Genomic DNA, 22,808 nt, shown 5'->3' with positions numbered 1-22,808 from the left:
CGATATAGATCATAATTTATTTATAGGGGGCTTTGAGTACAATCAGGAAAGTTTTTATGAAAGAGAATTTAAATCCAGCTTTTTTAAATGGGTATGTGTGGCAGCAGCCGGCACGGCTGGGTGGGGTGGTGAGAGTTGGGGGAGTCCTAGTGGGAGAGAACTGCAGAACTGAAAACATAGAGGCCCCGTAGGTGTAGTGAGTGAGGATTTATAAATGAGAGAGTGAGGTATTTTTTTTAGGCTGATAGACGGTTGTACTTAACAGGCATTATAAATCTCCAGATTCAAGAAGACAAATGCAGTGAATTTTATAATCTATGATTCAAAGTGACTTTACGATATCTAATGCAAAGGTCACAAATTGCCCAATCCATGGCCACGTCTGGCCTGCAAATATATTTTCTTTGGCTCCCACAGAATTTTTTAATAAAAAGCAAAACAACCTTTAAAAATCAGGATGTTTCACATAAAACCTCACATCACTGACTTCTCTTGAAAGGTCAGAAGATCTGTCCACACTGGGTCTTCATTCCTTGTAGCAACAATCCTATGACAGGGTCGGGGTGGAAGTAGCATTTGCCTCCTCAGTCAGGCTGTGGACCTCCGGTAAACTGCTGTCCCTTCCAGTGAACGCACAGCAAGCCCATTTCACTCTTGTACATTAACTGCCTGGCTGCTTACAGGCATTAGTTTGCCTGAACTTGAGTTTGTTCCTTGGCAGATCAATTATTGTTCTGATGAAGCATGAGTATGTGTTTAGTACAAAATTCCAGTGTATACAAGGCGGATAGAACAGTTTTTGCTGTATTACTTTAATGATAATGAGTATTATCAGACAACCTCTGAACTTCAATGGCATTCAACAGTAAGCATTTCTTTCTTGATCACGAGTTAGTGGTCAGCTGTGGTGGGTCTCCTCCATGTATCTCTTATCTTCCCGAGTGGGGCCAGTGAGCTAGTGGGGGCATGTGCTCCTTTGGCAGAAGGGCAAGAGTGCAAGTGGATATGCATGATGCCTCATGAGCCTGGACTTGGAACTAGCTTGCTGTCACTTGTACTCATTGTTCGTTGGCCAAAGCAATTCACATGAATAAACCCAAAGTCAAGTGGTGGAGCATTATACTCTGATCACAGTGCATCCTTGACGAGGAAGAGGATTCAGGAAGGGTCTAGGGGCCAATCATTCAATCTACCACAAGCTTGCCTGCCCAGTCATTGCTATCTGTGTGGCTCTCCTTACTTGGTGCCACAAAATGCAGTTAAGGCCTCTCCTAACTTTACTGCCTCCTCCCTGTACCCATGTCGAAGCTTTATTTGCTACAGCATTCATCATCTTTTTCATCTTTCTAACAAAAATGTTTGCAGGTTTGTGGCATCATGTTAGTAAAGCAGGAATATAAGAAAGGGGAAAACAATCAAAGGTATTTTCTCTTGTCCTTCTGGGTTCTGATGGTAGAAATGTCAAAATTCAATGTCAACATCAGTGTCAGTCTCCTAGATGTCACCAAATGCTGGAGAGTTTGATTATGACAGAGAAGTTCCTTTGTATGTTTCTCCCCATAAATAAGTTTGCAAAAATGAAGTGTACGAAATCCCAAGGCGGTCACAGATGGTTATGGATGAATGGTAGGTCTGGCTCACTTTTAACCATTTGCTTCAGTTATCTATTACTGCATAACAGAGGACCCACAAACTTAGTGGCTTGCAACAATCACCATTTATTATTTCTCATGATTCTGTGGTTTCGCCTGGGTTCATCTGCTGATCTCACCTGTGCTCAGTCATACAGCTGCATTCAGCTGGGCGCTCACCTGGGCTGGACTGTCCAAGATGGCTTCAGGCCTCTCCCCTGGAGGTCTCTCTTTCCATCTGGGTAGTCCAACTCCTCAAATGGTGACTGGCTTCCAAAAGAGGAAGTGGAAGCTTCCAGGCCTCTCAAGACCTGGGCTTGTAAGTCTAAGAATGTTACTTTCACTGCATTCTTTTGACCAGAGCAACTCACAAGACTAGCCCACACTCAAGGACAGTAGAAAGGCACTTCATCCTTGACAAATGTGCCCATGGGGAGGTGAGGAATTGTTGGGGGTTATCTTTGGGGTCTGGCTGCCACATCCTTTGAGAGAAGCAATTAGAAACACATGTCTGGATTATGTTCTAACCTGGACAGTTCCGTCCTGCTTTCTAAATCACTCTTCTCTTTTTCACTGAGTAAAGTGATCTCATTCACTTTTAAAACTAAATGTTTAAAAATATTTTTTAGCTAAATGTTATTACCACGTGTTGTTGAAGAGTTGACAAAGTCTGTGAAGGGTGGCATATCTGGGGACGGCTTGGAAGTCTGTGTCTCTGGGTATGTGTATACACACACATTCGATCCTTTTCTTAAAGGTGTTAATTTAATTTCATAGCTTCTGAAGACATGTTGGGGGAGCGTTGATAAGCAATGTGTTTTTACAAACGGTAATTTCCATTTGTACAAAGCAGTTTGGTGTCAGTGATGTTTTGGTTATTTAGGAGACCATCCACTTAAATGTGTATGACAGAATTTCTGGAGAATGTTTTGCCATCGAGGATTAAGTGACAAATGGGAGTTTTGACTCCTAGATTTCAGAGAATTTAGGAGGTGATTGATGAGGAACTTTATCACTGATATTTACCTATATATGCACTTCCTCTTTAAATGTTGAAGAATACACAGTTGCAGGTCTAAAGTTCAGCCTCATATACTGTGGCCCTTTCAGAAATAAAATCCAGTCCAGAAAGCTTCATCTCCAGATTGGAAATTTCCTTACCTCACTGGTTAGTGCAGATGTGAATAGTGGTCAGCAGATCTGCTGAGGTCATTCAGAGGACAGCTGAGCAGATCGCCAAAGGAGCTTGCAAAATATAAGTGACCAACAGCTTCAAGTTATCATGAACCAGTTAAATAAGTGCTAAGGAAAGCCAAGTGCTTATTGGATTTCTTTTAACTGTTGTTCACTTAAACCATGAAAGTAGCCTCATGGAACAAATTCAGGCATTATTAGGGACATTACCGTGTCAAAATCTGAGACCATTGTTTCTTCTATAGCCCGACCCAAGGGGGGAACACTCTTTAGTTATATTGACTTTCCTATTTGCATGAAGGTCACCACCATTCTTCCAGTAAGGTAGGCTTCAAAATGAATCCCCATGGGCTCTTCCAATTGGTTCCCAGATCCTGTGAGTCTTCTGTCATAACTTGGCTTTTCCTACCAACACCCTAGTCTAGGCTGTTAATGATCATCCATCACCTGGAGGGTTGCAGTGTCCTCTGACTTATCTCCTGTTAGCTCCCTCCCACCTTTTTTTTTTTTTCTCTAGGAACACAAAGTATATCCTCTTCTTATATTAGGTTCAATTCAAACTAAAATGAAATTTTGATCATTTAATGTTTGGATTATCTGCTAATTAGGATTATCCGTGACTGCCCCTTCAATTGATACAGAGATTCTAAAAAGTACTACATAATATTTTATAACAAATTTGCCTTAACTCCATTTGACTCAACATTTTGACTCAATATTAGAAGTTCACATCCCTTTAGTGTGGTAGGAAGAGTATATAGCAGGGGAGGGGAAGGTGATGCTGAGAGAAGTCAGTCTAGAATTCAAACTTTGCCACCAAGAATCCAGAAAGCAGAGAAGCATTCTTCTGCTAACAACCCCAGATAACCTCCAGGGTAGCCATCTCTCTGAGGCTAGTTTAGAGGAGGTTGGTTAATGACCACAAATTATCCTGGGCTCTCACAAGTGTCCCCATTCTTAAATTGACTAAAGACACTCCAGTTCCTCAGTTCCTATTGTATGTCAGGTATTATTCTTTTTTTGTTATTATTAAATATAGTCTATAATATGTAATGAATAGTTTTTCCCACCCTTTTTTGTTGTTTGTTTGCTTGTTTTTACTCTCCATTCTTTGTACCATTGTCAGATTGGTTTTACCAAAGCACTTCTTTGTTAGTGCTAACTTCCCTGCTCAGGAACTTTCTGTTGCTCCTAGTTCTTAGCCAACAATATCACAAATCCTTAGTTAATATTCAAGACTATGAAGATGGCTCATACCCACCTTTGCAGCCTTAATTCATACTATGTACCTTCATGTTCCCTGTTCTTCAGCCATACTTGACAACTTACTGTCCTGAGGTCATCACACATCTTCTGGCCTCTGGGTCCTCCAGTAGCCCATGACTTCTGCCTTCAGCTTACAAATGTAAACTGTTCCATGAAGTCTTTTCCTATTCCTTCAGAAATTATGTTTTTCTTGCCATCCCAGAATACATTTTTGTGTATTTATATATTTGATGTATTTCTTTATATGTCTAATCTCTCATTATTTGCTAGTATGTGTCATCATTCTTAGAAGCTGGTAAGCTCCCTGAAGGCAGATACTCGAGATGAGAGAGGGCTCCAGAAATGCCAGGGAGCTGGAGGCAGAGAGATTATTCAGGGTTTATTGGGTTGGGAGCTGACCGTGCCATCTCCCCGACGATGAATAGGGTGGCTTGGATGATGCAGAGTTTGGTTTAAAAATCAAGAGTGTCTGGTGTTTGTAAAACATTCTCCTACATTGTGGCCCTTAGATTATTAGGGTAAATTCTGGAATGGTGATGTAAGATTGAGAGAGAGAGAGACTGAGAGAGAGAGAGAGAGAGAGAGAGAGAGAGAGAGAGAGAGAGAGAGAGAGTGTGTGTGTGTGTGTGTGTGTGTGTGTGTGTGTGTGTGTGTGTGTAGGCTGCTATGCTTATCTGTTATTCAGCTGAAATGCTATAGGGGCCTACTTCCCAGGATTATGGTGAAGAGTAAATGAAAAAATACATCAGATTCATTCAGAAATTCAAATCAGTTAGAGGCAAAATAATAATTCATTGTTTCTTCCTCTAATAATTTCTCATTGTATAAAGTGAATATTAATTAAACATATCTATGTTTGCAAGACAGTAACAAATTAATGTTTATGTATATTTTGTCCTTTACAGTAGCCATTAGCCCCACATGACTACTGAGTACATGATAGCATGAGTCTGTTCTTTTAATGGTAGATATAGAGATAAATGGGAAATAGGACTATCTGTCACTCACTGCTTCAAGGCAGCCTGATGGCAAACGAGGGAGCCTCTGACTTCTAAGAGCCCATTGGCAGGGGATCGGACAGGGCCCTGGGGGTCCCTTCAGTTTTACACCTGGAGTGTTTGTTGCCTTCAGCTGCTCATTTGCCCTTCCAGGTGCCTAGTATTGTCTGTAGCTGCTTGAAGCCCTTCCTCAGACAGAAAATAAGAACAAATTAGCCCTGGAAAAGGTGGTGGAGAAGTTGCTGGCTGCCTCCCTGCCCCTTGGGTACCATCCAGTGAAAGTCACAGAGGATTGGGGCCACGGGCAAGGTTTGCTCCTGTGCTCAGGCTGAGACAGAGCTGGGAGAAGGTCTGAAAAACAGTGACTTGGCAACAAGAGAGGAGGCAGGAGGGTTTCCTTACCCACAGTACTTCTCCTCAGAGCTATTTTCTCCTGAGCTGATGTCACAAATTTCGGATATTCAAACAATAGCTTCTTCCTGGAATTCTGGCTGGTGTTTCAGAAAGGACCTGCTTTGCTCTGAGCACCTGCCTGGCAGCACCCGCCTGGCCTGCAGGCCTCCTTTAGGCCCTGGCTCCCCTCTGCCGGCACCAGCACAGCCCCTGCCTTCTGCACCTGCAACCTGAAATGTGGCTGTTTATTTGGCCCCTGAATTGTTACTTGGCACCAAAAACTAGACTGTTTGACTCATACTTCATAAGGCACCTTCATGTGTAGCTGTTGTTGTTGTTGTTATAATTATTATTTTTCTTATTCCCACTTGATAGAGGAGAAAACGTAAGCGCTGTGGGCTTTTATGGGGTGGTGGTTGCAAAAGAAACAAAGCCAGGCCTCTTGTACTCAGCGAATTTACTCTCTTTTAGCAGAGAAAACATTCCTGCACTGGGAATAATTAGCGAGAAACAGACTTGAAAACATGTAGTAAAGTGTTACATTGAGTGTCCCTTGTCACAGAATGTCCATGATTGCTGTTGGCAATGGGAAAATCAATGCTTTAGGGGTGGGGAGAAGAGTAAAATGTGATGAGAAAATAAAGACATTTCCTTCTTAAAGAAAATCTAGTCACTCTAGTAAATCATTGTTGTTTTATGATTATTGACCATGAGCTCCTTGAAGATAGTGTACATAATTTAATCACACATCATCATTACCTAACAAAGTGCCCAACATATGTAGTAGATAATTTAGTGAACTGAAAATAGGTATTATTTATTGTTGCTGTTATATCTGCTTTATAGATGAGGGAGCAGAGGCTATAAGAAGTTTAGTAATTTGCTAAGTTTACGCAAATAATATGTTGCAGAGCTTGGTTGGGAACTCAGATTTGTCTGACTTGAAAACCTTAGTGAACCAGAGAACAAATGTGTACTTTTGAAGGAGGAGGCAAGGTAGGCACACTTTAGACACAGTAAAGACATTAAAAGAAAAAGAATAAGAAAAGGAAAAGTACAAGATACAGTCCCTCTGTTCCATGAACTTTGAATCTAATGGCAGATCTCCTGCCTCTTCCTTTCTCTACTTCCTTATTGATTCATCAAACACTGACTTAGTGAGCCCCTGTTACGTGTGAGGCTCCTTTGGCTCTGGCCCCACACCAGGTGGCAGAGCTCCTCTGGCCCCCACCTCTTAGTGCCAGATTTACTAGAATCGTCCGATGACATGAACCTCAAGGCCACACTTTGGTGATGAATGAGCATACAAATGTTACAGGCCGTGTTTTAAATGGAATTTTTTTTTTTTATTGGCAATCACTGAATACTGGAGGGAAAACAACCCCTCATATTGTACCCTGCCTCCTGAGCAGCTCCAGTTGACTAGGGCCTGGAGAACTTAAGTGGGAGCCAAAAGAAGGTCAAGGGCACCTCTGTTTTAGAGATGCTTTGCTGGGGGCTTGTCTGCATGTTTGACTTGGGAGACTTAGGAGACCTTTGAGCCAAATCTGTAAGTATCTAATATCTAATCCCAAACTCTCTGGACCTTTCGGGTGGGAAGACAAGAATGTTGAGTGTCGGTAACTCCTTTCCTTTTTGAGGCTATTTCTATTGGTTTGCTTCCATTGAGTTAAAACGTTCTTAGGTCAAATGGAAAAAACTGTTTATGAAACATACATAAAGAATGATTCCATTTATAAAGTGATAATATATTTTCAGTGTACATGTGCATGGACTGAAAACAAAGCCTCTAGGTGTTTTCCATGAGAAGGTGGAAGGCAAGTCGCAAGTGGCTGGGATCACCAGTGAGTCTTTCTGTTTTGTTTGTTTGTTTGTTTGTTTTTTGTATTTTCCAAATATTCTACATCCTTGTTTTCTAGAAGAAGTGTTTTAAAAAGTAAATAAATATTATTTTTATAAAATACTGTGATGAACCTTACTCTATTTAAAGATGAAAATGTGATGTACATGAAATAGATAATAAACTAGAGAACTTTCTATAAGGCATTCATTTATTTATTCATTGTGCCAGTTTGAATGTATTATGTCCCCCCAAAAGCCATTATCTCTGATGTAATCCTATGTGGGCAGACGTTATCAATGTTGATTAGATTATAATTCTTTGAGTGTTTCTGTGGAGATGCGCCCCACCCAGCTGTGGGTGATGACTCTGATTGGATAATTTCCATGGAGGTGTTGCTCCGCCCATTCGGGGTGGGTCTGATTGAGTCACTGGAGCCATATAAATGAGCTGATGGACAGGGGGAACTCAGTGCAGCTGTGAGTGACATTTTGAAGAGGAGCTACAGCCAAGAGGGACACTTTGAGGAACAAACAGGAGCTGCAGATGAGAGACAGTTTGAAGATGGCCATTTAAAGCAGACTCTTGCTCCGGAGAAGCTAAGAGAGGACAAATACCCCAAGTGCAACTAAGAGTGACAATTTTGAGGAACTGCAGCCTAGAGAGTAATGTCCTGGGATAAAGCCATTTTGAAACCAGAACTTTGGAGCAGACACAAGCCATGTGCCTTCCCAGCTAACAGAGGTTTTTCGGACACCGTTGGCATCCTCCAGTGAAGGTACCTGATTGTTGATGCCTTTACCTTGGACACTTTATGTCCTTAAGACTGTAACTGAATAACCAAATAACCCCCCTTTTATAAAAGCCAATCCATCTCTGGTGTTTTGAATTCCGGCAGCATTAGAAAACTAGAACATTCATATAGTACATTTTATGTGCCAAGGCACTATTTTAAGTATTTTATTATTTGTTAACTCATTGAACTCTCATAACACCTATGAAGTATGTTCCAATTTTACAAATGAGAAACCATATAAGTTTGGCCTCAAATCTGTGTGCATTTAATCACTCTGGCATATGATCTTACCTTCAGGTAGTTACTTTACTTAAAGTCATCCTTGAATGGGTATAAACTATGAAATGCAGTGTGGTTGAGACTCCAGTTTAATAAGACTAACTTCATATTTTCATTTATCTTCTGCCACTGCATATACTGTTAGCATGCAGTACTTACCCTCATTTTTAGAAATAACCACTAGTAATTCCTCATGGTACCCAGGTGAAACAGTTCAGTTTCATTCTGCTCTTTTCAGCCCTGTACCTAATAGGGTTGCTAACAATCTGGGAACTGAAAGGTAGGAAGTAACTATGGTATAATTGTCTATTTTATGTTTATTTTTACTTAATGGGCCTTGTCTTGTGTCTCATTTCAAAGCATAAAGTTTCTTAGGAAGAAAAACCAGAAGCATGATGTGGGGTTGACAAATCCCTAATTTTAGGTTGAGCCATCCTAAGTCATTTCCTTTGTGACTTGAGTCTCAATTTCTCTGTTTTTCTCAAATTTTCTGCTCTTAAGTAATTCTCCCATTGTTTAAGTAACTTTGAGGAAGAAACTAGTTTTAGAGATCACAGTGGGCCATGCAACCTGTAAGGTTTTATTAAAACAAAACAAAATAAATGGCTGTAACCTGGCAAGCCCAGTTTATAGAGAAGCTGTGACTGTGGTGGCTGGAGATCAGGGTTTCATTTGGATTCCGCCACAGAGTAACAAGGTGACCTCTGTGAGCTTCTGTTCCCACATCTGGGGAGTGAATAGGTTGAGTTAGGTGACCACTGTGGGAGTTTTGAGCATTAATATTCAAAAGTTCTATTTTGCCTGGTCTTCTAACTGTGGACAGTTCATTCAACTCTGTGGTATCAATTTCTCTCAAGTCATGGAGCCACTGAAAAGATGATATATAATATTGTGTGGATGATTTGTGTGTGTGCGCATGTGTGTGTGTGTGTGTGTGTAGAAGAAGTAAGCTGGTGTTCAACAACAGCTTTAAGGTCCAAAGTTGACCAAGATGTTGATTGCTTTGTAATATTTTTTTTCTTCTAAAAATTTAGAAAGAAGAATCACCAATATCTTCAGTAGCCTCAAAAAGTTATCATGACCTAGAAGGTGGGAAATCTTGAAGGGCCTGGGGTCCTGACCCTGCCTCAGCTCAGCTGGCTGTTTTTTTGTGTTTTTTTTACTCTTTCATCCAGTGATGCTTGAATTGATATTGTGCAGCTGCTAGTCAGTGATTCAAGTTACTGACTTTCTGCTTCAGAGTTTGTGTTAGAAGTAGTGTAGGGTGGATTGGTTCTGTGATATAAAAGGGATGATGAAATTCATAATAAAAGAGAGCTTTAAACAAGATCTAGACAAGGGAATATCTTATTTCCCAGGCTGCTGACTTCCTCAAGAACTGCTGAACTGTAATATGGTCACTTTCAGATTGTTGTTTTATTTATTAACTTCTGTAGCTACACTATTGGTTCAGCCAGACTACAAAAGGCAAAAGGGTAGGAAAATGTCAAATTTAAAGAAAGCAGATTTTAAAGGATAACAAAGAGAATGTCGTGGTTCTAGCATACATACATACATATATATGCACATACATACATACACACATGCATATATCATATTGTTAGCATATAATCAAAAATGCACTTTTAACTATGAATAAAAATTGTTTTTGAGGATTTTTAAAAGGAAGTTTTTAAAGGTTACGGAATTAAAGATTCTTACAATAGAAGGGCCATAGTGGGGGAAAGGGACTTTGGAGAGGGAAGAAGGCCTGAGGAAACCAATGTTTTAGTCCACTTCCTTAATAGTAATAGTATATATTTAAATTATAAGGTAAATGGATATTTACATTTTCATTTAAAATATATTTGCAAATGCTTATATGCATGGTCGTTAAGACTTCAGAGTAAGAGATTAAGGGTGAAGTGGAAAACTATGGTGTTAAAATAGCAAATTTGTGTAACTAATGAATATTTTTGAATTGCAAAACAAAGCCAAACTGATCCAAATTTCTAGTTCGACTATATTTCATTTCTATTTTGAAAACCATGTTCAAGACAAGCAAAATTGCATTTCATTTCTCTTCTAGCTACAGGCATCCATGCTTTGCTGTATAAATGTCACTGTTGATTTTGATCCATAACCAAAGAAGAAATTGTCAAATATATATAAAATAGGATTTGTTTTTAATATGTTGTACCAAGTATTTTTGCATTCATGTTGTCAGCTGTTTAATGCAATTTTTCCGTCATTTACTTCTCATTCTCTTCTTTCACTTAAGAAACATCTTTTTATTTGTAAGTATTTAGATCATGAGTCTTGGCATGGCTTTCCTCCTGTGCTCTTTCCCTTGTTTCCCCTGATACAACTGTAAAATTGCCAAGTGTTAAAATGAAAAACAAAATGCTTTCACTTCTGACGGGACTATGAAAAATCACAATTATTCATTCAAGAAATATTTACTCAATGATTACCATAAACTGGCTGTTACTAGGGAACGTAGTAAGATAATTTTGCCCTCATTTTGCTTACATACTAGGGGATGAGACAGGCAGTAAACAAGACACATACTGTTAGGTAGGGAGGAGTACAGTGAGAAAAATAAAGAATGGAATAGAAAGTGACAGGCTGGCTATTTTGGACTAGAAGGTCAGAGAAGGTCCTCTAAGGAGCTGACCTTTCAGCAAAGACCTGATAAGGGAGCAAGCCTAGAGAATATCAGGGAGAGAGTGTTTCTGGCGGAGGACTAAGGGCAAGGCCTGAGAGGGAGCCGCTGGTGTGTTCAGGAAGAAGCCAGAGGCCCATGTGCCAGGAGGGTCGTAGGCTATAAACTCAGAGAGGCAACGCACGATCAGACTGTATTATCGCCCTGTAGCTCAGGTGAGGACGCTGGATTCTATTCTAAAGGTAATGGAAGACAGCAGAGGAGGGTTTTGAAAGCTGGAGAGTGATGTCGCCTGATTTTGATTTTTACGTTAAAGGATTACTCTGGCTGCTGTGTTGAGCATACTAGGAGGCAGGCATGGAAGCAGGTGACCGTTAGCGGCTGTTTCATTCATCCAGCAAGACGTAATGGTGGCCTGGACTAGGCAGATATCAATGGAGACAGCAACATATAGTTGGGTTTGGGATAAATTTGGGGAATGACTAAATATGTGCTTCATTAAAGCACATCCTCTCTGTGGGTTTCTATAACAACAGAAGCTCCTCTTCTTCACAGGATGCAAGCTTTTTATGTTCCGAAGCAAGGACCATGTTCTGAGGCTTGGCAACTTGCCATGAAAAGGAAGCTCTAGTTCTATGAAAGTAAAGACTTAGGCATCAAGATGGGACTGTAGGGTTTAATGGGATCAAAATTCTACATTCATGTTTTTTGCCTTTGTTTTTCTCCTTCTAGAGGCCAATCCTGTTTAAATTTAGCTGGGAAATGGGGACATGAAAGCAGTGTGATTACATCCTTTCTTCAGCTTACTAAGCTCAGCTGGTGCACAGCACAGGGCATGGCCCAGGGGAAGAGAATTGCTACAGGGCTCTAGAACCTCTAGGGACTGAGGTTTCTGCTGTGCTTCTGTTAAGCATTGCATCTTCTCTAATAGAAACCAGTTTTATTTCATTTCATTCCACCTGAGCATGAAGGGAGTTTTAGACATGGCTTGTTTTATATTTATTCATTTATTTTTGGAAGTTGGTTCAGGGCCAGGGGTGACTGAAGAGGCACATTTGTGGTCCCACCTCCCTTCCTGTAATGGTCATTGCTGCCCCTCACTTGGCTCATGTTGCCCCCCCACCCACTTCCATATACACACATGATGGGTTCTTTTTTTTTTTTTTTCCCCACATATTTGTCCTTTTATTAACATAGAATGGAGTCTCTCCTTCAGTGGTGTATTTTGAGTACCCAATAAATATTCTATGATGAGTTACAGGGAACACAATACTTGGTGCCAGACCGCAAAGAGCTTCAAAAAAAAAAAAAAAAAAAAAAAGACATGAGAAAAAACAGTATCTATCAGCCAAAGTGCCAGGTATTATATGGGCACTTCATTTGAAACTAGACCATGTTCTACATATAGTATATCACTTATTCCTCCCAAATGTTGGAGATACATACTATTTTTCATATTATATACAAAGAAACAGAGGCTCAGAGAGGTAAAGTAATTTGCCCAAAGTCTCACATCTTGCAAGTACCAAAACCATGATTCAAAACTGGTTTATAATACAGATAGAAGATACTTGAATTTATCATGTTAACTTTTCTCCCAACAAATATGACAACTATGGGAATAACAACAAATTTTTTAAATTTCACATGATGGGTTCTTACTCCTATACTTTTTACTTCCTTTGAGCTCCAGTTTCTTCTCTCCCTGACCTGAGCTTTGGTCCCCATTCCTGTTCTTGTTGTCTTGGATGTATCTACCATCCCAATTCTGCTTTCTTTTGTATCCAAGGTAGGAACAATGTCCTATGACATGAGAGAATTAAAGGCCAGAGAGGGGGGAAGTTGTCTGCTTTATGATTTCTCTGATACACAAATAAAATATAGATTTCCGTGGTGGCAAACTGAGCCCCCAGCTAATTTCCCATTGTGAACCTCCTTTCTACTTTGTGTTGTTACCTTTTAAGGAAAGAATAACATTATCACATTTGCCCATCCTCCTCCCAACATCCCCAACATCAAATAGCAACAGTATTGTTCATGTGCTTTGCAAAAGACATTCTTGTGTCCCCAGTAGAATCTTACAGAAGAAAATACTGCGCATTACAAGATACAGTAAAATGTGTAACCTTCATTGTTAGGTCATCTCACTTTTTGTAGGAAGTTGAGATTTGGGGAGTTTGGTTTAGAATGGGGACTTAGAATGGACAGATTGTGGGGAGGAGACATGATGACAGAAGATGGAGCCTGGGAGATAAGATCGTAACAGAATCAGAGGGCCAAGCTGAAGGGATAGAAAGGGAGCAGGTAACAAAGGGATGATCTGAGTGGAGCTTGATTTAAGCCAAAGCTGGGTCTGCCCCCAGAATAACCTGAAGGAGACACAAAGGAATGATCCGTAGGCCCTGGACTGTGGTGGAGGCCGAGTTGAGGGAGATGCTGAAGTCCTGACAGAGGAAGGTTTTCAAGTCCTGAATCCCAGAACTTAGAGTGGGTGATGTGGTGTGCTCAGTAGGGAACAGTTGCCTCAAGTGATGATATGGACTCTTTCTGGGAATTGACATGTGGAGACATAAAAGGCAATGACCTGGCAGTTCTTGCCTTTCTTATCTGGCAGATAAGACTTCCAGGAACCCCAGGCATCAGGTGCACCTTTGTCAGATCCAGTGGGAGCAGTGTGGAGTCATATTCACCCTCTAGTCTTTATCAAGAGAAAGTCTTTGCACTGCATATTGGCTGCTTCAGATGTGAACCAAAGAAAAAGAAACTTTGGACCATGCCCAGGTCATCTCTCATACCTGACAATCCCTGAACTCTGGGATTTTACTTAATTTAGGCTTTGGGTACAAGTGGCGTCTCAGAGGCATAGCTCCCCCTTTGAGAGAAGGCATTGTAGAAAGTGTGCTAAGGAGCTTGGATCATTCTGCACCTTCAGAATGAGTTGTCCTCCCAACCCCCACCCCCCCCCTTCAGCCTGATTGTATAAGAATTCCATGAGCCTTTAAACTTTGCCATAGGTTGAATATGTCTGATTTAAATCAACCAAAATCTTAGAAATTATAGCAATTTTTTGGCTACTACACATCTGTTTGAATACATACATTTGAAAAGCATACATATATGTGTATACACATACATTTGAAAAGCAAAATGGAAATTTCAACTGTAAGAACTTGCAGTGCATCTTAATCTACACTTACATAACACACATAAAAGAGATGGTGGGTCAGGGCGCCATAAGGACCTTGTCTCCATCAGCTTTGTGTGTGTCATCAGGCATTCAGTACAGAGCCTGCCTTCTAATTGTCGCTCTGAGGACTTAGTTGATTCGAATTTAACTGAACCATGGATGCCTTATGAATCCTCATCCCCTCTTGCATAAAGAATATTCATAACAGAGATGCTGTCTTTTACAAACAAATTTAGCTCAATTTGTTCCTAAAATAGTCTTTTTCAAACCAACCAGATTATAGATGGTGAGTTCTTGTTTACTGCACTGCTCGCCATAAAGCTCACACAGAATGTCCTCTTTTCCCCACTCACCCAGGCACATTATGCCTAAATTCTTTGTTGCCATCAGAACACATGTTAGCCTCTGAGGGGAAAACAACTTGGTGATTCATATCTATTGGAAATGATCTTTTGTTTCACATGAATGAAGCTCTTGTGAGAAGAGGTACTTACTTGTCAAAAGGAGAGAAAGAGCAAGAGCCTGCTTTCTTCACTAATTTGAGCGCTTCTCTCATGGGGTCTGCAGGGAAAGTCAAGTCATGAGTATTTTTCATACATAGAGAAGCTATACTGTTTTATCATAAATTGTATTTTAGGTAAGTTTTCCATTTTAAAAATTCAGTGGCAATGCTTTATATTAAGAAATTAACTTAAAATGACTCGATCCGGTTTCCTGTTCTTGTTCATGATTTTTCTGTCACTGAACTATTTCTAATGTTTGCATAACCCAGATAAAGTCAGGCCCCCCTTGCCCTCCCCTGGAAGACAGCTTCAATCCAGGGACACATTAAAAGAGACACCAAAGATCACTGAAAAGCAATTTAAACCTTCACTGAATTACCTCAAAGAATTCTAATGAGGCATCCCATTCACAAACCACAGCACCACACACTGAAATCCACTCTCCCCAAGAATCTCTAGCTTTCTGCCATTCTCTTAACTTTCTGGCTCTCTCTGTCTTTCTTTGTCTGCTGCAAAAATCTCTCCCTTTCCCTTTCTAATCTGCAAAACTATCCCTTCAGCCCAGCCCTGGGGTTTTCTGCTCCTGACGGTATCTGTTCTCCTGTCCTTAGCTCTGCTCTTTCCAGTGTCAACCTAGACTGCTACCCTCCCCTAACCTCCTCACCCCTTTGCTGACCTACATCACAAAAGCATCACAAAAGCACACTGGCCCGTCTGGCCACAGGCAACTCTCCTCTGCAAGGTGGCTTGGGGGTGGGGCTACTGGGAAAGCTCGCATGCTAATATTTGTCTTTGTTGTAATTATTATCGAAGAATCTTTTCCTTAATAGAAATTCACTTAAGTGAGAACCCAATTAAAGGAGTTAATTCAGACTGACATTAAGATATGCCTCTTCCTTAACACACAAGCATAACACACACAAACACAGACCTTTGCAAGATTGTTAGGTGTTTGGGGTAGCTCTCTCTGTGGCAGCCTAACAAAGGAGGAAGAGTTTCTGAGATGGTGATATCATCTCCTTATCCTGACCAGTCACTCTGTAAATGCATGCCCATTGATCCTGGACAGAAGTTAAGGAGAGATTCCAGGTGAATCAGCAGAAATTTATCTCCAGTCCTGGAGAAAACAACTCATGTTTCTGGTCTTCATGATGGTGGCGGAGTTTCAACTTGATATACAAAGGAGGGTGTTTGAGACGCTGTATTAATATCTTTTCCTATTTAGTTTTATTGCCTTATAGTTTACCCTGAAAAGAGTAACACTGTATTTATTTTAGATTTTCTTTTATGATAATGTATTTTTTCATGCCTGACCTGAAAAGGTCTATCTTCTTAAGGATGTCTTCCACTGAGGGAGTGAATACATTTTGTAAAGCGTTCTAGTCTTGTAGGTCTTGCAATGGAAATCAGTATACAAAAAGAATTTTCTTTTTATCAGAAATTCGCTTTACTACAGATTTCAGAGGAAACCTGAATAAGAGCATGGACCCTGAGTCAGACGCCTGGGTCGTTAGATGTGTGGCCAGAGGAGTGAGGTCTCCGTGCCTCGGTTTCCGTACCTGTGTGATGGAAACATTAATGGTTTTGCTTCACGGGGCTTTTGTGGGGATTAAATTGTGTCATAAAGATTAAGGTTTCAGAACTGGATCTGGAACATTAAAAAACTCGATAAATGTTAGCTCTCCTTCCTCCTCCTTTCCCTCTTCCTCCTTACGTCAATGAAGGAAGAGATCCTTGATTTTATTGTTCGGTCTTAATGCTAAAATCATATATCAAAGTTGTAGTAGTATAATATAAGGCATTAAAAGGGTTCTCTCTCAAAAATAAAAGGTTTTTGCGAGGAGGTTGCATTAATTACCTTACTGTTTGTTGGAGAAAACTTCAGTTTTCTTCTGTTAGACTCACTGATAGCCAAATGCCATTTTAATGAAAGGTTACACAACACTCACTTTGGGCATCCTATTAACTCCCCAACTTAAAGACACGTGAGGATGTGTTCTTCCAACAATAAAGGCTCTGCAGGTGTGAAAAGGGTCTAGTAGTTTTCCTGATGTTACTCAGGGAGATTTTATTTATTTATAACTTTTATTTGTATCTCTCTGTTTTTTAATTTGTCTGAATCCTTTCTGAATTCATTCATATTTCATGCCTGTACCATCTCCTGCAGAAATTATTTCCTGATCCAAAATTGTGCTTTAAAAAAAAAACAAAAAACAACTGACTTGATGGTTAAGGGCCTCACCCTGGACTCAGACCAACCTGGGTTTGAACCGAGCTCTGCCACTTGACCTGTCAGTCTGGAGCTAATCTCTGCACTTCAGTTCCTCGACTGTGGAAAGGGGATTCTAATAACCACCTCATAGGGCTCACGTGAGGATTAAGTCGAAGCAGGGGAGAAGATACAGAGCTGGACAGGCTTTTATCTTGAATGGTTATCAAGGCTAACAGGAATCCTGCTAGAGCAGATTCAGCTGGCCTCAGACTTTCCAAGCGTCTCGGCAGCTCTGTGATGGATGGAGAGCCAGCGCTATTATGGGAGTCAGAGCAAGGCTCTTGGGAAATTAGATAAATCCTGCTCGGAACAACCAAGGCCGGGAGAGGCCTTGGTTTGTGATATGCAATTCCAAAGCAATCCCAGCTGGATTTGCATCTGGCTGTATGTCTTTTGTCAGAGTTTGTCAGACGATGAATGTTCTAGACCTTCTAATGACTGGATAATAGTCCCCTGGTCACTGAATAATGAATCCCAAATGATTGAATGAAATGTGTTATCTGGTCTCTGAGATGACTAAATGATTCAGGAATAGGGCCTGCAGGTTCAATCTTAATTATTAAAGGTGCTGTAGTGAGAGAAACTGTCATTTTTGATCCTTTTATGGAGCCTCTGAACCATAAGGTCACCGTCTCCTCCTTGCAGCCATGGGCACCTCGTTCATCTAGTCTTCTCAAAAACATGGACAAGACCCTATGAAGGCTAAGAGACCACAGTATCCTGTGCATATGCATCTCCACTCACTCAGTTTACTCAGAGAGGTCTAGTACCTTACCTGCACAGCCCACAGCTGGAAAGCCAGGAGGCCAGGTACAGACCAGAGAGGCCTCTTGAAGCCAGTGCTCTGTCCATTGTGATTCATTAACGTCTTGGCTCAATGACAGTCAAAAGAGAAGAAGCTTGGATTGGGATTCAATGGGATTTTCTTCTGCTCTACAGATAGATTATGAACTCCTGTCTCAACTACTCCCTCTTCTGAGTGCTGCAACACTTCCCCACCTCCAGGTCAAGGCATACCTGTTGGGGGAGACAGGATACAACATTCTGGCAGATGTAGCTTCTTAAGCTTCATCTCCACCAGCCCTTACTGGCTGACTCCAGGATAAGGATTCCACCCTTTTGAGATAGCTGTGTCTTGTCTGACTCCTTTCCAGTCTTCTGTGCATGTTTTTCATCAACCAGTTGGTTCATCTCAGGACAGAGGCAGAAAGTCTGGATTAAGCTCCCAGAGGAGGTGGCTGAGAGCAGTGCGGAGGACAGAGGCTTAGCTGTAATTTTGGCCTTAGTGTTGGGCAATCCCGGAGAGTTGAGATCACCTTCAGGATAGAGTCTGATTCTTTAGCAGTACTTGCATATGAAGTCTTCCTGGGATGGCCCTTTTGGCCTCTTCTTTTTATATTTCTCTGTATCACCTGGGATTCTGTGTCTGTCATGTTGAGCTATTTGTAGTGTTTCCCTGTTTGCCTTCTCTTTGGCCCTTGAACTCACTGTTCCTTGGTCTGAGCCTCTCCTTCCTGCAAAGAGCAGTGTTCCTCAGGACTTCACTGAGATGCCACCTCTTCCAAGACTCTCCCTAACCTTGGTTGGGGGTCTCCTCTTTCTTTTCCTATCGCCACCATTGTGTGTGTGTGTGTGTGTGTGTGTGTGTGTGTGTGCACGCACTTCTCATGGCCCTTAACACACTGTATTCTACTTGCTCATTTTCTTATACCCTCCCTCACTGGTTGTAAGCTCCTTCAGAACACAGAGATGTAACTCCAGGCTGAGCACACAGTGGAAGCCTCTGACACGCAGTAGGTGCTCAATAAATACTATTGACAGGAAGAAAGGAAACCCAGAAAGGACAAAAGGGAATAGCACAGTACTTGACTCAAGGGCAGAAAGCAGATCCTTCTATTTCCTCATGTCTGAATTAAAATCAAAAGGTGTTTTGCCCAGAGATTTTTGGGTAGAACTGTGTCGATAAAGTTATGTGTAATTTATAGAGACCTCATAGTAGTTATTGTGAAAAACACTGCAACTCCAATAGAATAAAAAAAGGGCAAAGGGTATGAATAGATACTTCACAAAGAAAGCAGTACCAAGATATGATAAGCACATGGGCAAAGTATTTACTCTCACTAGTAAATTTTAAAACATCACACTTAAATAACAATCAGATACCATTTTCATCTGTCCATTCATTGACTATCTTTTTTTCTTTCTTTAAATTTTTTTAGTTCAATTTTATTGAGATATATTCACATACTATAGAATCATCCAAAGTGTACAATCACTTGTTCACAGTACCATCATGTAGTTGTGCATTCATCACCCCAATCTTTTTTTTGAACATTTTTCTTGTACCAGAAAAAGTGAAAATAAGAATAAAAAACTAAAAGTAAAGAAGAACACCCAAGCCCCCCCACCCTATTTTTCATTTAGTTTTTTGTCCCTATTTTTCTACTCATCCTACACTGTATAAGGGAGTGTGATCCATAAGGCTTTCACAATCACACTGTCACCTCTTGTAAGCTACATTGCCATATAATCGTCTTCAAGAGTCAAGGCTACTGGGTTGCAGTTTGATAGTTTCAGGTATTTACTTCTACTATTCCAGTGCATTAAAACCTAAAAAGGGTTATCTATATAGTGCATAAGAATGCCCACCAGAGTGACCTCTTGACTCCATTTGGAATCTCTCAGCCACTGAAATTTTATTTCGTTTCATTTTGTGTCCCCCTTTTGGTCAAGAAGATGTTCTCAGTCCCACAGTGTCAGGTCCAGATTCATCCCCGGGAGTCATATCCTGCATTGCCAGGGAAATTTACACCCCTGGGAGTCAGATCCCACGTGGTGGGGAGGGCAATGAGTTCACCCACCAAGTTGGCTTAGCTAGAGAGAGAGACCACATCTGAACAACAAATAGGTACTCAGGGGGAACCTGAGGCACAATTATAAGCAGGTTTAGCCTCTCCTTTGCAGTGATGAGCTTCATAAGGGCAAGTCCTGTGATAGAGGGCTCGGCACATCAAACTGCCAGTCCTCAGTGTTTGTGAGAACATCAGCAACAATCCAGTGAGGAAGCCCAACAGTCCACATTTTCCCCCAGCTCCTCAGGGAGGCCCTGCATATGTATTTTTATTCTCTGTCCAAATTACTTTGGGATGTGTCGCTATCTCACACAAACCTATGCAAACCTACCAGGTCTCACTTCCTATTAAAAGTTACATGTAATTATGGTATTTGAATGAACTGTGCGAGTTAAATTGTTTAGGAAATATAGATCTTGCACCAACTAAACATTTCTTCCCTTGGTCTCACATGGAATTTGAAGTTTTAAAATGCTCATTGACTACCTTTTAAAAGATAATATCCTTTATTATCGAGTGTGCACTGAAATGGTCTTACACCATCAAGGGAAGAGTAAATTGAATTAATACCACCACAAGTCTATTTGTCTCTGGTTTTCAAAAATAACAAGCATTATGTTTTGCTAATGAGTAAGGGTACAAAAGGCTTGAGAATTGCTGTCTTAGTGACATTAACATATTTGGATAATGAGGTATCATAGAGGGGGTCACGTATAAAGATGTACAACCTTCAGAGTTCCCATAGTAGAAATCTTGTGGCTAGATACTTCTCATGTCTAATACCCACAAATTTAAAGTTAAAAAAAAAAAGTTCCTGCTTATTATTTTTGAACAGCTTGCACTTTTATGTCATGGGAACTAAATATATTGAACAATCTTATTTTCAAAGTAATTTTACTTTATTAGGTTAATTTGAGTTAAGCTTTGGAAATAACTGAGAGTATTTGATATTAAATGCACCAAAGCTTTGTTTTAGAAATGCTCACAACCTCTAGAATGGGCAGTTTATAATTATTATCCCTAGAAATTGCTTATTAATAATTGTTACTTTGGAACTGGCTAAATGACTTTCTACAAGTGAGTTAATTATTGTTAAGGGATTGTCTAACTCAGGGAATTGATAATGGTATATGAAGTCCTTCAACCACATCTTGGTGCGTATGGTTGTTCTAAATTTAGAGTCAGCCAGCCCTGTTGAACTGTGGCCGAGTGAAATGTGTCTGTGTGTGCTCAAATATGTGCTCCAAGTAGAAGAGTATGAGCTGTCCCATCAAGACTACTGGTTTACCTTGGGCACTGCATCTTGACCTCCTGCATCCCCCACCTCCACACTCCCTGCTGTGCTTACCACAGAGCCCATCACACTGTAGGTTCTCAGACTGTACTCAGTAAACACTTTGCAGATGGGGACAGTTCAGAAGTGAATTATGGTTAGACATGCTGAAGTGAGCAAAGCCTTCACTATTTTCTGCTCTGTAATGCCTCTGCAACAAGATTCTGTCTAATCCAAAAATATTTATTAGGCACTGACTTGATGCTGCAAAAATGAGAAACACAGACAAACAGTATTTTGGAAATCAGGATTATAGGAGGAAAGAGACAAGTTCAGAAGCACTGTGCATGATGTAGTAGTTAAGAACGTGGGCTTTCCCAAATCAACAGTGGCCCCCGAAACCCTAAAGAATACCCTAGTCCCTATCTGAGACTCTATAAAAGTTTCACTCACTAAGTTTATTTTTCAGAAACTTAAATCCTCCAGAATATTCCTATGCCAGATAAGTCCTAAAACCCAGAGGCAAGAGCCTCTTCAAGAACATCAACCAGATGCATCCCCCTTTCCCATAATGTCGACACCCCTTTTCAGTATGAGCAAGTTAGGGTGATCTCTGCCCAGGTATCCCTGAAGATCAAGAACGTGAGTAAATGAGAGGAAGGGGTAGCAGCAGACAAGATAGGATTTAACAAAGGATTACGGATACTGAATCTTTATATAAACTTTTTTAAAATTTTTTTATTTTTATTTTTATTTTTTTAGTTGCTAGGGTATTAGAATAGCTAGAAAGAAATAACTGAAATGGTGGAACTGTAACCCATATCATTCTTTGAAATTTGCTCTCTAACTGCTTGTTAAATTGTACTTTGAAAGTTATCACCTTTTTGTATATATGTTATATTTCATAATAAGGAAATAAACTGTGGAGCTGTAACCCATAACATTCTTTGAAATTTGCTCTCCAACTTCTTGTTAAATCGTTCTTTGAAAGTTATCATTTTTCCATATGTATGTTATATTTCACAATAAAAAAATGTTAAAAAAATAAAAAAAGAGAATGTGTGTTCTCAGGTTGAACTGCCTGGGTTCTTCTCCCAGCTGCGTGACCTTGGGCAGCTTAACTAACTTCTCTGTTCTTCAAATTCCTCACTTGTAAAGTGGAGATAATAATGCTACTCACTTCTTAGAATTGTTTTTAGAATTAAATGAGTAGAAACACGTGCCTGGTGTTTTGTATATGCTCAATGAATGTTGATATTACCGTTATCATTACCATTATCATTGTCATCATCACCGTCACCACCATCACCCTTACGATCATCGTCATCTATAATTAAAAGTACAATTTAGGACAGTGATTAAGGACTTATGTTCAGGAGTCAGGATCCCTACTATCTGTGTGAGTTTGGACAAATTACTTAGTCTCTTTGTGACTCATTTTCCTCATCTGTAAGATGGGGATAATAGATACCTACTTATAGGATAATAAATATCTACTTAATACATATGAGCATTTATTATTGTGTCCGTCACATACTAAGTGCACAATAAATGTTGCTATTACTGATACTATTACTAATTGCTATTACTTACTATTACTCAAGTGGTATATGAAAGGTGTAACAGAATGTCCTAGCAAGGAGGAAGAAATCTCACCTAATATCAAGATCAGAAAACTTA

At 40.3% G+C, this 22,808-nt stretch overlaps 1 protein-coding gene across 1 annotated transcript in view; it reads left to right on the top strand.

Annotated features, from left to right (window-relative positions):
- The window catches only part of C2H1orf21 (chromosome 2 C1orf21 homolog), a 247,779-nt gene that overhangs the window by 99,754 nt on the left and 125,217 nt on the right, over positions 1-22,808 (top strand). The gene's annotated exons all lie outside the window — the stretch shown is intronic.

This window comes from Choloepus didactylus, chromosome 2, assembly GCF_015220235.1.
Source record: "Choloepus didactylus isolate mChoDid1 chromosome 2, mChoDid1.pri, whole genome shotgun sequence".
NCBI lineage: Eukaryota > Metazoa > Chordata > Mammalia > Pilosa > Megalonychidae > Choloepus > Choloepus didactylus.
This window is presented reverse-complemented; position numbering and strand designations above follow the sequence as displayed.